Below are 17,561 nucleotides of genomic sequence, written 5' to 3' on the forward strand. Positions count from 1 at the left end.
TCATACAAAGTGAGATTATAGAGCCCACATCATAAAAAGCCAGATGCAACAATTTCATCACCAAAACTGAGATCATGTACAATACTTCTGTCATCCACAAATTTGACTAGAAGACCAAGTCTAGCAAGTGCAGATATAGACAAAAGATTCTTCTTGATCCCAGGTACATAAAGTACATCAACAAGTGTGAAAGAACTGCCATTTGCAGTAGTAAGCATAATCTTTCCAACTCCCTGAACGAGCCTGCACATCTTTTACATCCCAACAAGCTTGCTCAGCTGTAGGCAAAACAACTCTAACAACAGAAATCCTTGCAGCAAGACCTGCAACATCCTCAACATCGCCTACATCCTCAGAACCAGGATGTACATCAATGCCCTGTTGTTGGGGGTAATCGTAGTATAGCATAATCAACCCAAGACCAACAAAATTATCAATCCTAAGATCAACAACCTGGCTAGGGCATGGAAGCACGAGTATTGAATGTATCGAATGAGAGGATTCATGAGTATGCTCATCCAATGCAATAGAGATTAGTCATTAATCGCTAACTCTAATCACATCATCAACCAAGCATCTCCTATACACATTAAGCCCACCGAAGTCCGACTAACCATAGACTAGAAACCCAAAGCACACTAATGATAAGCACACACTAATTGCATTGGTGTTGGCCTCTCCAATCGCCATATGCCAATCAAGGCACTTCATCAAAAGCTACACACACAAGGTGAATGGTGCTAGAGTTTCATAAAACTATCCACACACAAGCAAATAATAGGGCACACACACTAATTACAAGATTAAGAACCAACTTAATCAACTTAATTAGTGATGTTAATTATCACAATTCGAATGCTGATAGAAGGATAAGAGTGGTTAATAAGTAAGAAGTCATCACACACACTCAAATCTAGAATAATGAGAAAGGTGAACCTACTTCATGACATAATGGAATAGAAGAATTGAGATTAATGAGAAAGTAGAGATTAGATTAAGAAAGCTTCTCTAATTAGAATGTATTAGCACTAGCCTCTTAAGCATGGGCATTAAGCTCAAGGCTAGGCCATCCATAGAGTGAACACTCAAGAGAGAGAGAGAGAGCTCTCAAAAGTGGATCCTCAAGAGTGGATACTCAAGAATGAAACCTCCTTGCATAAAGGCTTCCTTATAAAGGCTTTCACCACAATCCCTTCTACTATGGGTTTAAGTTTGAGCCCACTAGCTAGCATATACAACTTTAGAACTCCCAATGAGCCCAAGACCTTATACAAATGTGGATATAAAATATTATACACAACCATAGCATATCTCCAACTTGATGTATAATTGGTGTAGCTTGTGTTAGCCGCTACTAACATTGCCCCCTTCCTAATTTGACACACGTCTTTGTGTGCCGGTGAAGCAAAACACAGAGACATGGTAGAAAGCAAGTCCATGGAAGAAATGTTGAGCTACAAAACATAAGAACATGTAATGAGCATCAAAGGCCAACAATGATAAAAATATGAAGTACAATGAACAATCATGAAAAGTGAATTTCTTGCTTCTAAAAGATGGGTAATCATAGTCAAAAACTAAACAACATAAAGCAAAGAAAACACTCAAACTATCGTGAAGATTGAACCACTTCAAATTTCAGTTTTATGCATGAAACACAAGCAATCGATTATGACCCTAGGCTCATGCAAGGTCATAAACCTACTAGCCTAAAAACTATGTGACCAATATTAATAAATCATTCAAGTGTATCATGTCTATGGGCTATAAAAAAGCTCCTAACCTATTAGTACATTGTCATAGCTTTTCTGAAGCTCATGGAAGTTTTGGTTTTGTCATTCATAGGAAAAAGTAAGACACACCACAAGGCTATCACCCCAAGGCAAGTCTAAGTACGACTCTCATCTCCTTGAACCCTCAAGAAGGTGTTCCAAAAGCCTACTAGCCTACCAAGGCGACGGCTAACCCTATCAGCCCAGGGCATCGATTTAGGGCCTTGACCAAGCGAGCCAAGGTGGTTCCCCTCGCCTGCCAAATGCCAATAAGGCGCTATGCCTCCACATAGACACAACATAACATAGAAATTTTCTTTTCATATGTCTAATAGCATTTTTACTACATTTGTTTTGACACTTTTTTGCTTCATTGTTTCATTTTTTAGCACTTTTTTAGTTCTTCCAACATGAGATGTTTATGGCAATTGGACTAAAGGACCAAAAACCTAATCATAGCTCTAGGCCATGTTAAAAATGAATGGAGTATTAAAACTATCACTAAGAGTCTATGACTAATGAGAAATGAACATACATTAACCTAAAGTCAAGGCCAATTACCTATGATTAGCACACATAAAACTTAATTTTTTGATGAGTTATTCACAAAGCAAAGTGTTGAAACTTTAGTATGCCTAGCTTTTGAACATGAAAGAACCATAGCTTAGAAGCAAAAATTACTTAAGCCAAGCATAGGGAATGGAGAGATGAACAAAAGAGCAAAATCATGAAAGGAATTCACCTATTCATGCTCTTTGTGCATCCTTGAGCAAGCACCCACTTGGTAGAGAAGTCTCTTGATCTTTTTATTTACAAACCAAGCTCATTGAAGCTAAGTGTAAACACAAGCTCCAAAGGCAAGCCACACACAAAAAACATTAATGAAAACCTAAAGTTAGGGTCTTGCATACCCAAATTTGCCAAAGGGAAACCCTAGGGAAAAAAGTACCTTTGGTTATGCACATGATGCTCTTTGATAGAAATTGTATGCATACATAACAACCATGAGAGATACAATGCTTCTACATAAGCAAATATTGCAATTTTTACAACCTTTCATGCATGATTCAAAGTTGATTAATTGTTAGCTCAAATGAAAGTGAAGATTTAAAGCAAGCAAGCCATGAGCTAGAAATAATGCAACTTTGATGAAATGAAGCGGCTCTTGAAAGACAAATTTTACAATTAAAAGCTCTCCAAAAAAGATGGCTAACAACTAGCTCACATAAAAATTTTTCAAATTTTAGAGAAATCTATGAGCTAGAGATGAGTGTACCTTGATGGAATAAAAGTAAATGGCTCTCAATAGCCAAATTTTATACTTGAAAGCTCTCAAAAAAGTTGGGTAAACACTAGCTCAAATGAAAAAATTTCCACTCTAGACCAAGCTATGAACTAGCATGTATACAAATTTTCATCCAAAGAATTGGAATGGCTCTAAATAGCCAAGTTTTGCAATTTTTTGCAATGATGACCCCTTCTTGGATCAATGAAAGTTCAACCTTGCCACATCCCTTCAAAACAAAGCACACTTGTTAGTGTTATTAAAGCATCTATACATGCACATCAAGCACCAAAAATGTCATGCTCCATCACAAAACCAAAATGATATTGTACGGCCATTCAAGAAATATCAATGTTTTAGTGCTATGCAAGATTTTTTGCATACATATTAAGCACTAAAATATAACAAACAAGTCGTGTATCATCAATATAACTCTTAAATGAATCTCACATGCATGCCCAAAACAAGTATTCTTTTAGTGCAATGAACACTTCTTTCAAACAAAGATAAAAGAATGCAACTGAAGTTCATTTATGTCAATAATTTTTCACACAATTGTAGCACACACACTCCATGGCCACTTCCATGCTCTTAAATATCAAATAGTGCATACATAATGAATGAGAGAGAAACCTTGAAGAGAATTTTTTGATTTTCATAATTGATTAGTCAAGTCTTGATTATCATAACCCAACCGTCCTTTAGAATAATCCACAGGTTTAGTGCTAAAAAGAAGTTTGTGTTTTGAACCTTGTCATCTTAATGAAGTGCACAATGCTAAGATCACTCACTCCCATTAGGAGAATAATTCATACAGGTGAGAAAAATCAAGGAAAAAATTTCTTGCATGCTCACTTTTCTCTCATTTGGACGTTATATATATATATATATATATATATATATATATATATATATATATATATATATATATATATATATATATATATATATATATATATATATATATATATATATATATAAATGCTCAAGGTGAAGAGGTTTTTTCAACGGCCGATTTTGCTTAGACATTTAGATTCTGAAGAGAAGGGAGATACGAGGTGTGGGAACCCCTCCTCCATGGAATTTATTTATTTATTTTGTAATTTTTAAAAAAATTTTAATTTAATCTTGGTGGCAGTCTGTGTACTCAGCATTTGCGAGGCCGAGAGAACGAACGTCAGCAGAAAGTTAGCCGATATGCTCTGCGACGGCAATCAGCGTGAGTGTGTGTATGTGTCCGATTTTAATAGTGCTAGTAGCCTGTTAGCCAGTCACCAATGCGCGAGTGTGTGAGGTGGGGACGTGCAAGGGGATATTAGCTGGACCTGCAGGCCCGACAGGGCTCGGTAGAGTTGGCACATGCAGGAGCTATGGACTCCACCAGGGCCTCTCATTGCCTCGCATACGCCCTTGGTCACTTGGTGCACTTTGTGCACGAGGTGGAGGATGAGGGGCTATAATGGAAACTCTGGCAGTAGCGTTTACAGTTTTGGGTGCTTGCCACCCCTGAACATACGGCCACCACTTTGCTACACTCCACTTGTACCTCCATGATCCATCACCATTATCATCATCACCACCATCACCGAAAGTACAAGGTAGGTCATCCATCGAGCATGTAAATAGGCTTGAATGAATGGCTATGTGTGTGTGTGTTGCAACTAGGTTGCTTGATTTGGCGGGGTCAACTTGTGTGTGATAGCGCACGAGTTGGGCGTGACAATAAACTGGCCTGTAGCTAGCCAGTGAGCAACAAGTGGCCATCGTGGACTAGCAGGGAGGTAGTGTATGTGTCACAGCATGTGTGTTTGGAGCTACAAGTCAAAGCGGGCAGCTGGGGCCTAGGCGAGTTGCGACAGAGAGGGTGTGCGTAATGGCATCGCGAGAAGGGCGGCCGAATATAGACTAGTCAGCACATGGGCAAGTGGTTGGGGCCGAGCTAGTCAAAGCTGCAAGTAACTTCATTAGACATAAAAAGATACTGCAGGGGCGAGGCTAAAGACAGATTCACATTTTTTATTTTTATTTTATCTTTTTTATTATCCTTTTAAAATGAGGTTCCCACACAAGGTATTGTGTGTGTGTGTGTGTGTGAGTATGAGTCTTCCCTTGAGAAAATTTAGGATGAGAACTCAAGATAAAATGGCAGAGCCACATTGTTGTATAAGAGGTGATGCACATGAACCAAAGGCCTTTGATACGCCCTATAATGAATCGAATCACACATTTTCCCATTGTCAAGTCCTCCCTCTCAATTAATTGAGTGCTCATACAACTATGCTTACAAGGAAGTACTCATAATAACTAAGGAAAATTTCCTTCACATGCATATCTTTGCATATAATTGAATCACGACTTCACTCCACAAGGATCAATTGAGTGGCACACACAATAAATTATATTGATGATGTCGCATTTTCATATTCTTTTCCATATTCAACCGATTTCAACACAAATCTCAATGGAGACCCATAAAAACTTCTTGTTTTGGCATCAAGGACACATTTGCAATCCAATTTCAATCCAATTCATAGCACATAATGAAATCAATTAAGACATACATACTGCAATTGAAGCATAACGTATACACACTATTAAGTGCAAAACTTCTCCCTATTTGCAAATCCATGTTCAATTTTCAATCATTGCAATATAAGTTGCTCATATTCGCGGATATCCACAATTAGGAAAACCCAATTGGCACAAAACACTCGCCTATTCAAACCACTGATATCTCACAACCCGAATCATTCAAACCTTATTAAGATTTTCCTCTATGGTTTGTATGTCTAAACTTGAGTGATTTTTGGGTACAATTAAGCACATAAATGATTGCAACATTGCCATGTTCATCATCTAGATCAATCATTAGCATAGAAACATCCAAAAATCTTCACAGTTGGGCATTAATTGAGAAATCTATCTCAACATTTGAACCAATTTGTCATACCCATATCAATTATTTGGCCAAATCATCATCATCATTGGTAAAAAATACCAATTATTCATTCACCCATTGGATTGCACATGCCATTGATTGGCAAACACACCCAAATTTAGGCCAAAAATTTATGCACATAATCCATCAATTTCACACTGCAATGCTCAAATTTCAAGCTCGATCAAGCATAAGTGAATGCATACATGCTCAATTTCTAAAAAATTAACACTATTTTGACCCAATCAAGCAATGCACACACTAAAAAATTAAGCACAAAAGATCAAATTTGGCTCAATTGGCAATGAATTTAGGCTTATACCTAATGATTGCACACACTTTTCATGCACATTTCACAATCAAAAATCATTTCGGTGCCCCAATTGACCATCAATCATTGAAAATCAAGTGGTCTTGGATGGGCGTACACACTCAAATTTTGCCCGATTTTTTGGCAATTAGGCTTATCCAATGTTTGAATTAGCCTAACATACACATCAATTACATGATTGCATACTCATATATAATCAATTTCATCAATTTTTATGCATGCACACACTCAAGATTAGGTGCACACACACTTGAATTTTTTGGCAGTTTTTATGTACCAAAATTGAGCTACACACACTTCAAAACCAATGAAATTAGTAGTGAAATTACTCTATTCTCAACATCCTATACTCACTATCTTAGGTTATCCATCCCTAACAGCGGTGCCAAATGTTGGGGGTAATCGTATCATAGCCTAATCAATCCAAGACCAACAAAATTATCAATCCTAGGATCGGCAACCTAGCTAGGGCATGGAAGCACGAGCATCGGATGTATCGAATGAGAGGATTCATGAGTATGCTCATCCAATGCAATAGAGATTAGTCATTAATCACTAACCCTAATCACATCATCAACCAAACATCTTCTACACACATTAAGCCCACCGAAGTTTGACTTACCATAGATTAGAAACTCAAAGCACACTAGTGATAAGCACACACTAATTGCATTGGTGTTGGTCTCTTCAATCACCACATGCCAATCAAGGCACTTCATCAAAAGCTACACACACAAGGTGAATGGTGCTAGAGTTTCATAAAACCTATTCACACACAAGCAAACAATAGGACACACACACTAGTTACAAGATTAAGAACCAACTTAAGCAACCTAATTAGTGATGTTAAATATCAAAAATCAATGCTGATAGAAAGATAAGAGTGGTTAATAAGTAAGAAGTCATCACACACATTCAAATCTAGAATAATGAGAAATGTGAAACTGCTTCATGACATAATGGAATAGAAGAATTGAGATTAATGAGAAAGCAGAGATTATATTAAGAAAGCTTCTCTCATTACACTGAATTAGCACTAACCTCTTAAGCATGGGCATTAAGCTCAAGGCTATGCCATCTATAGAGTGAATACTCAAGACAGAGAGAGCTCTCAAAAGTGGATCCTCAAGAGTGGATACTCAAGAATCAAGCCTCCTTGCATAAAGGCTTTCACCACTATGGGTTTAAGTTTGAGCCCTCTAGCTAGCATATACAACTTTGGAACTCCCAATGAGCCCAAGACCTTATACAAATGTGGATATAAAATATTATGCACAACCATAGCATATCTCCCGCTTGATGTATAATCGGTGTAGCCTGTGTTAGCTGCTACTAACACCTCCACAATATTCTAGACACCCTTTGACACAAGAACATGTTGCATCATGTAAGCCCACATAGGGTAATTGTGCCCATCCAATCTGTCCAGCAAACATCTTGACACATCTGTGTTGTTGTCAGCCATGGTAAATGTTGCATCTGTTGTGAAAACTTCCCGAAAATAGGAAAAACAAAGCGGGAACAACACATGCTATATAGCACAAACCATAGAAGACTGTAAGGAACCTATTATGCAAAAAAAGACATTGATAAAATTTCTGCACAAAATGACAAAATAGCCTGTGTTGTATTGCTTGTAGTGGAAACGGTGGCCAAAATGAGCCCGAATCAGAAATTTGAGCAGACTGAGCTCTTCGAGCACACCCAAAATTTTTGTCGACCTGCAAACACTCGCCAAAGCTCACTAAAATCAAAGAAAGTGAGCAGGTGTGTGCTGGAAGTGTCGACGACTAAGCCCGGGAGGATGCAATCTGCTCTAAACACACAGCTTGGAGAAGACAAATCAAGCTCAAGGCACACAACTGAGAGCGTTTTACTTAGTGTGCAATGGAAAGATAGATAGCCCTAGAATGATGGGTGTATGTATAATGCACAAGGAAAAAAAACCTCTTAGAGAGGGAAAAAATGCCTCGACGGTCCTAATTGTGTTCACACACATCACTACCACATGTATATGGTAACATAGATTTTCTCCTAATATCTTCTTTGGTAACTGCATGTGGCCCATCCATTGTGTTGAAAACTATCAATATCACTAGGTTAAGCCTTAGCCCAATTCTCTAATACTTTCCTCCTCACCAAGTATAATTTTTTTCTTCCTTAAGAAGATATGAATCACATAAGATGTTTGGCAATGCACTCCTTGGATTCCAATTGTCACCACAGAATTTGGTTATCATACACCGTTGTAGGAATGATTTTTGCACTGCTGACCATTGTCTTGGCTTCAAGAGAGAGAGAGAGATGATAGGATTAGAGTGGGCTTTGATTAGATTGGCTATGGAAGCTTGGATTAGAATGGGCTAGGGAAGCTTGGATTAGAGTGGCTATGGAAGCTTGGCTTAGGATTAGAGTGATCAAAGCTTATGGCTTCCTCCCCGCTAATACAACAGAGTACGAAAATTTGAATATCCCCTAATCGGTGTAGAATTAGCCTCTGTGCGTGAGATGCAAAAATGCTCAAAACGCCCTTTTCCTCCTGCTACAGCGGTCCGTTTTGTCCAGAAACCTGTTTTATAAAATTTTTCAGAATAGGACTTTTTCATCCTCCCTCATGCAAAGATGTGAAGTCTCTCACACACTTTCCTTTTTACCACTGACCACATGTCTTCCTCTACCCAAGTTGCCTTATATGTCCTAAGAGCACTTTCACATGTAAAACCTTTTCTTCAAGCATAAAATCTCTACGCTTCGACCTTCATAACCACATAAAGTATGCACTTTCTGGATCTCCTTGCTTGTGTTCGAGCCCTGGTCACTGCTCAATAAATGTGTGAGCTTCAAATAGACTATTTTTGCTTCTCTTTACTCTTTTTTTCATCATGGAAGCAGAGCGGCACGACATCCGCCCCCTCTGAACCTGCACAGCCTCCGGTCTGTGCCAACCGGTCTTCAATCTATATTTGCTGTAATCACCTTAAGCGGCTTGCCATCAAGATCACATAACTTGTAAGTATATGTAGAACAAAATAAGGCTTAAACCATATCATCAATGGTCTAGCGGAATTATTTGGTAGCTGTCCATCGCAAATCTTTGAACCATGTATGTCGTGTCTCCAAAGCATTCAATTATGAAAAACTTGTTTAGTGAACCCCGCCAGACTCAAGTGCTCCAGTTAATGATGCACACGAATTGACCATCAAGCTCACTTTAGGGAACTCTGTCAAGCTCAAGTATGCCTTACTCTGTCTGCACACGAAATATCCGCCAAGTCCATTCAATTATGAAAAACTTGTTTAGTGAACCCCGCCAGACTCAAGTGCTCCAGTTAATGATGCACACGACTTGACCATCAAGCTCACTTTAGGAAATTGTGTCAAGCTCAAGTATGCCTTACTCTTTCTGCACACGGAATAGCCGTCAAGTCCATTACTTCAAGTTCTGGTAGCAGAACCAACTCAAAAGATGTGAAGATACTTTATCAATTGTCCAAAGATGTCAACTGGAAGCTAGCCATATAAGATTACTGACCACAAAATCTAATACTCTTTTCTTGATAGCATAAATAAAAAACAAAACCTAGTGCTAGGTAGCCTACTACAAGAAAATAAATGGTATCTCTGAATCTGCAAGTTGCTCTTCAATAGCTCCCAGGATCAAATGGGATAATAAGAAATTGCCCCAATAATGGAGCAACATAATATCCACATAAGCACACACATCCTGTATCAATCAACTTCAAGAATTTCTGCTCCAAATATGCTATTCCAGGATCTAGCAGAAAGAAACCACAATATATACTCCAAAATATCCATCCATAATGAACCTGCCTTTGAGGATCTGTCGAATCTCTTGGATCAAATACCACTAAGATCACATAGCATTGTTGGCCTTCGCAATATATTGGAGCTTCTCTTGAAGCATAGTGCAACAGCCACACATCTCACAAACTTTTGATAACTTAAGGTCGTTACCAGCAAGAATTAAAGAATTCTGACTCCCTTTTACTGGTAGCCAGGACATCATTGACATAATAATTACTAGGAATAGTATCCAAATCCAACCACATTTGGCACATTGCCCAAGAAAACAAAAAATCTTATGCACTTTATGTTGTATCAGGGATGATTTAGCAGCGTCACCCCCTCTAGCTTCATAGCCATCACGAAAAACCTTAGGACTTCTTGGACTTGTATCATCAGAGATATTTTTACTTGGTTTTTGAGGTTGATAATGAATAATAGCTTTATCATGAAGATCTTCATCCATAACATCCTTGGGAAAATCACCCTTGGAAGTCTCAACATTCAACAAAGCTTTAGGAGTTGGCTCCTCTTGCATCCCGTATAAAAGCATAGATGTAAAATCCATGTCAATATCCTGTTCATAATCAGCATAATCTAAGCAATCTTCATACTCATCCATATTATTCTCTGCTTCCTCATCTGCATCCATGTTACTTAGCAATACATTATAGAACTGCAAAGGCTTATCTGGCACCGCCTCTGAAGAGGTACACAGATCGGAAAGCTCTTCTATATTGTCATAACCATCTCCTTCAGATCTAGATAAGAAATGATCGATTATGGCATCTTCTTCCATGATAATAGCATCTGTAAACATATGGTTAGTAGCAATCATAAGTTCATTGACATCCTCAAGCTCATCCTGTGCTGGGTCCACAATCTTGGTCACTTCATCAGCTACTGTGTATATAATAGCTTTGTTTATGCACTCATCTGCAACAAACATGTTGTCCATCTCGGCTATTGTGCAAATAGTTTCAGTAATATCCTGTAGAAGCTCATCTGCTTGACAAACTCCTTCAGAATAACCCATATCAAGGTCAGCAGCTTGTAAACCACTTGTTGTATAGTCTATGTCTTCACCGAAACCATTATTGGCGGTAGCATCCATGCGAGCAATCTTTGAAAAAAATTCATAATTTTGTTTCAACATTAAATTCATGGTTTACCTTTTCTTCGTTGCTCAATATAAGTTCCTCTGAAACTGAATCTGCTACTTCGAGCTCAACATTTTCTTTGGCTTTGCTTCTTGCAGAAATATGCTCCCAGAATTCATCATAGTTGAGAAACTGCATCTGATCCCCTTCACCTTTATAGAAAACAATCTGGCTTCGTTCGGTAGTCTTCTTCATTGCCAACTCAATAATCCTTGAGCTTTCATGAACAAAGCCATCTGCAAAATAGTCCCACTGTGTGGGATATGTTTCTGCAAGTTCTCAAACCTTACCTTTAAATTATGAGGTTACCACTTCTTCAAAACTTGAAATCATCCGATCTTCTGAAATTCCTCGGCTCTTCATCTCCGCTTTATAGCATGCAAGGAGTCCATCTGGATCATGTCCTTGAAAAATTCCATACTGTTCATGTACGACATCAAGTGCCATCTCTATTGCATCATCAATCTGCTCTTTCATCTTCATAGCTTTTACTTCTTGCAAACATCTCTGAACTAAGCCCAACATTTTTGGCAGATCTACTGCAGCTAGATTTCTATCAAATCTATTGAGGTTGTAATCTTCAATAAACTGCTTCAACTTTGCTGGAATCTCCATCTTGTCCTCCCACCCCGGCTCGTTTCGCGTCGGGTTCACCAAGAATGTCGGGGGATTTGTGTTCGAAAGGTGAGCCGAGAAGGCGCGGAGCCTCTGGCTGTGAGAGGTGTGTGGAAGACAATTGCAACAGACACAATGAATGTAGACAAAGCTTGAAATTAACAGTTTGAACAAGATCCTGAAGCTTGATTATCATAAACAGTACCGCTGCTTTAATTAAATATTAATTGAGGAGTTTAATCTCCATACATTCGTTTAACCTGCCTTAATTCAGATTATAATAGAGAAAATAACACTTCAACTATCTCGATGATGATGATGATGATGTTGTTATGCTTTCTCCTTTACCTTAATTGAACTGCCAATCTTGTCTTGATAATATTCCCTTCGTTCTTCTCTTGCTGCTTCAAGAGAGAGAGAGAGAGAGAGAGATGATAGGATTAGAGTGGGCTATGGTGGCTTTGATTAGATTGGCTATGGAAGCTTGGATTAGAGTGGGCTAGGGAAGCTTGGATTAGAGTGGCTATGGAAGCTTGGCTTAGGATTAGAGTGATCAAAGCTTATGGCTTCCTCCCCGCTAATACAATAGAGTACGAAAACTTGAATATCTCCTAATCGGTGCAGAATTAGCCTCTGTGCGTGAGACGCAAAAATGCTCAAAACGCCCTTTTCCTCCTGCTATCTCATCCCGTTTTGTCCAGAAACTTGTTTTATAATTTTTTTTCAGAATAGGACTTTTTTGGCCTCCCTCATGCAAAGATGTGAAGTCTCTCACATAATGTCCTTTTTACCACTGACCACATGTCTTCCTCTACCCAAGTTGCCTTATATGTCCTAAGAGCCCTTTCACATGTAAAACCTTTTCTTCAAGCATAAAATCTCTACGCTTCGACCTTCATAACCACATAAAGTATACACTTTCTGGATCTCCTTGCTTGTGTTCGAGCCCTGGTCATTGCTCAATAAATGTGTGAGCTTCAAATAGACTGTTCCTACTTCTCTTTACTCTTTTTTTCATCGTGGAAGCGGATCGGCATGACAACTTCTTTGTCGTTCTCATAGAAAAAACTCATCAATCCCCCTTTTATCTTCTTTGGGTTTCTACCTGCTTCTATAGAGGGATCTATCTCAACTAAATTCTCATCTTGCTGTAGAGGATATTGAAAATGAAATTTGTGTGCTGCATGCCTTCTTGAAAAACTTCCATTGACACCTCTTGTGTCCCTGTTTTTGGTTGCGCCTAATACTTAACTCTCACTTCTTGTGCATTTGCCTCTAATTTTACAAGTTGCGTGCTTATCCTTCGTTGAACTACTTATGGTGGTATGTATCATAACACCATCGATAAATACCTAGTACTACTGACTCTCCTTTACTACTAGTTGTGTTGAAACAATTGTTTGGCTAGCTTGACACTGCTATCTCACCTCCTTTTTGAGATTCTTTGACCATCTGGATGACTTTTCTCTTGTAGTGCTCACTGCTCAGCCCACTTGGCCTCAACTAGACTAGCCTTGGATAGCATGGGTCCACATTCTGCTATTACTCTACTTCTAATCACTACTAGCAGTGAAAAAGGTGGATGCGATCATCAATGGAAACTATGTTTACTATTTTTGGGGGATTGTCTACAACTGGATGTGGTTGTTGCAAAGTTCAATCAATTGTAGCCTACCATGCTGCTTTGTGCTCTCACAGTAATAAGCACTTGCTAACAATGTTGGGGTTGTTGTAGTGATAATATCCTTAGTTTTTCCTACCGCCATTCCTATTACCTTGGCCTTGGCACCATCACCTCATCCTATGTGGGACTGGTTTTTGGCTTCCAAGGCGTGGATTGCTAGATTGATTTACAAGAACGACCTAGTGATGGTGCTAGTGTGTGCAACCTTGGTCACACCCTTGTAAGTATTTCCGCAATTTTTGGGTTGTTGGTTATGATCCAATTGACATTGGCACTCCATGGGTGGTATGTTGAGTGTATATAGATGGGTAATCAGTCTGATCAGCGGGTGCATGAATTGGAGCTTGGTTTATAATGATTAGTTGGGTCAGTTGACTTGCACTCAATATGTACCTAGGCACCATCAACTAGGGGCTGCCCACCCATTGACTTCAACCATTTTATACATCCACCTATGTTCCATGAGAGTTTTTGTGGCATATGCCACACCAAGGCATCTTATTTAGACATTCCAAGTGGATATGGCCTTCTTTAGCACATTGTCCACACCATATTCTAGGGCAAAAGCCTAAAAATGCAAACCTACTCATTGCACTACTCTTGGCTATGCTGTCGGCTCCTCTCCAAGCCTTTGGGCTGTCAACCGTAGTAGGGAATGGACAGTTTTCATATTGAATACTGCTACCCTTTGCATACTGAGGAGCCAAAACTCCTACATTTCTTTTCAAAGGACCACATGGGGATATAATTGGAGCTTTGGGTCTTTCAGTCATGAACATTTTCTCCAATAAAGTGTCAACTTTCAATGTACTAAGGTCGATGCTGATGTAGAGGTTGTTGTTAATGAAGCCCCAAAGAAAAGACTTGTACTGCACCAATGGCATGGGACGGTTTGTTATGTTTAGCCAATTCATTGACTTTCTAATCTCTACCACATGTGCAAGTCAATCTACCATGTTATTCAAGGCATTTAAGATGTGACCTGATGTTGGTTGCATGCAAAAGGCATCATTAACTCTCTTTTGATCTCTTCATATGTATTCAATCCCATATTGTGTTACCTAAGATGTGCTACATTGGCAATTGTGGTTGTGAAAGTACACTTCATCTAAAGGTGCTCTTCCATTGCCAATGCATTAACATTTGTCGGCAAATGGTTCGAGTAGTTGACTTAGTCAACCATATCATAGTGATTGTCAAGATCCTGATATGTCACTGTTCAGAACTTGGGGTACTTTAGATCTATCATCCTGATTACTGTTGGGGCTACCTACATGCTCTTCTACACCATTGAGGGTAGGGGTGTTTAGTGCATGGTTGGAAATACTTGGAATGAATGGCTGGATGAGGTTGTGTTCAAAAAATTTCCAAATAGGATCTAGAGAAGATACGTACTGTTGATAGGTGGGCGAAGGTGATGTGGATACAAAGATAGTCTGTAGGTGCAATTTGGGTGTGATAGTGCCTAATTGAACTTGCTATATACAAATCATTAAGGAGAATCCATCATAGGAAGAGTGCATGCAACTTCAAGTTCTTGCACTAGTGCCTATGGTGTGGATGGTGCCTCATGTCAGGACAAGGGTCCTACGGGGCAAGGCCCAACCTAGGGGGTCAGAGACCTAGGCCAAGGGCCTGGACTGGACTAGTGTGGACTGGGGATCCGCTTAGGGCAAGAGCTAGGAGCTAGGCCTATATAAAGGGCGGTAGGGAGGAGGATCCTATGTCTTAGTTCCCTAAGTCTTACATTGGTATCAGAGCAAGGTGGAGAGGAGTAAGGAGGATGGAGCCATGGCGGGGAGAAAGCATGGTTTTCTTCTCTCTCTCTCTCTCTCTCTCTCTCTCTCTCTCTCTCTCTCTCTCTCTCTCTCTCTCTCTCTCTCTCTCTCTCTCTCTCTCTCTCTCTCTCTCTCTCTCTCTCTCTCTCTCTGGTTCGAGAGGGTTAGCACGGCGAAGCATGACTTTTGTCTTGGCTATGGAGGACACGAGTGGCAGGGCTATGTGCATGCCTGTGGGAAGTTGCCCCTGCAGAACCAAAGAGGACCGCGGGAGGGATGCTTGTAGAACCCGTGTGTAAGGCCGCTTGCGGCGGGGAGGGAGCAAAGCTCAACCTTCACCAAACCGCTCGCAGGTGGAGTCGATGGGAGCACAAGGCGGAGGAGACGGGTTTTCGACACAGGGGCGAGCCCCAATTCGCAGCAGAAGCCCTAGTGAGTGGGCTTTCTCTCTCCGCGCAGAGCCGCCATGGCGGTTGCATGTCTTTTTGTTTTTTTCTCTCTCTTTTTTTTTAGGTTTTTGGCTGTCTTCAATTGGGCACCGTCCAGTCCTGGCAGCCCATCCCACACTGTGGCCTTCCATTGTTTGCCTCGATGCAGTCATGCATGACTGCATGCTCATGCAAACCGCCTATACAATGTGTACCAGGGTTCTATAGGCAACTTCAGCATGAAGGCACACGTCATCCAGTGGTGGTGGCCGGCATACATATGCAAGGGTATCCGCACCGGATTCATAGTTGCATGAGTGCAACACGGAATACACACACGGAATTCAATGACCTCGAAAATACCGGGTAGGTAGGTGAGATTTAAATTGCGAATCCGATGATTTCAAAGAGATGACCATCGATGGAGGATTTTGAATCTCTCTTCCATGCTGAATTGTACACGTCTCTCGGATTTCAAAGAATATTGTCGATATACAACACCAAGAAAGGCTCCAATCGACAAGGATATACCATACCATGGTAAGAACCATGGTTACGACTACAACAAGTTCTCAAGCACGCATCGAGAGTCCACAAAGATCATCACCAAGGTAGGCAGTAGCTTTTGTTTTGGTTTGATCACGCTTTCAAACATGCTATGTAGCTCTTGTATGCTGGCACAAGCACAGCTTGTGACAATTTCCGTACGTAGTCAAATTTTTCTTTTTTCCATTGCTTTATGTACAAAGCACCACTGTTTGGTTGAGGGATCAACATCAAGAATTTTCCTTCAAAGGCTGGGCGAAGGGCCAATTTTTTTTTACTATCTCAAGGAGACAATCACGGACTATTTTTAAACTTGTTGAAGGCAGCAAGTTGTTCGGCATGGCTGACTCCTTCCTGTTTCCTGAAGCTGACAAAGGATGTTTACCACACAATACTGCCCAATTTCAATTGAAATTGCTCGACACAGTCGATCCTTTTTGTTGTGATATCTGCAGCAGCCACATCCGTTGCTTATCAGCACAAACATATTTATGTGATGCAAGGCTTCAATTTATGACTCTTACATTAAGTTGTTTCCCGTTTGGGGTATGCTATGAGCACACGCTCTTGGGGAAGTTCTCCCTATGCCTGCATGATATTTTCGGCCAACTTTCTCTCATGGACCAGAGAGGGTTATGATCTACATTGGAGTGAGCTTTTATTCCGACATCTGCAGGCACCTGGTTACAGCAGGATGACCAAGTTAGATCATATTCAGTTTTGTTTATTTTTCCATGTTTACACATTTCATTTGGAAAATATGGTCGGTTGTGTAAAGCAAAGTGCTTTGACAATTTTCATGAAGCAAGGCTTCTCCCTTGTGCCAAGGTACTTGGAATCACGAGCAGTGGCACACAAGTTTGAAAAAACTTGCAAAATAGGGAATATCACCTCACAGAATCCCTACTAGTTTAGATTGTGCACGGCACTAATGGTTTTGGCTCTCACGTTGGAGGCCATCACTCTCGCCAAGGGCTTAACAATCTGTATGCACGACATGCTAGCCAGGTGGCATGAATTCCACCGCTTCAGAGATTACGTTTCCGCTATCACACCAGCCACTCTGTCACAGACAAACTAAGTTCTGCATGGTTTAAATTTATGATTGCTATCAAGGCACACACCAATAAAATGAACCTACAATTTCTACTTGATTCACTGGCAAGGTGTCCTATTCAAATCATCCCCATACAGTCACGACCCATACACGGTAGATGGTA

The sequence above is a fragment of the Adiantum capillus-veneris genome, chromosome 2, assembly GCF_014529385.1.
Source record: "Adiantum capillus-veneris isolate H3 chromosome 2, ASM1452938v2, whole genome shotgun sequence".
Classification (NCBI taxonomy): domain Eukaryota; kingdom Viridiplantae; phylum Streptophyta; class Polypodiopsida; order Polypodiales; family Pteridaceae; genus Adiantum; species Adiantum capillus-veneris.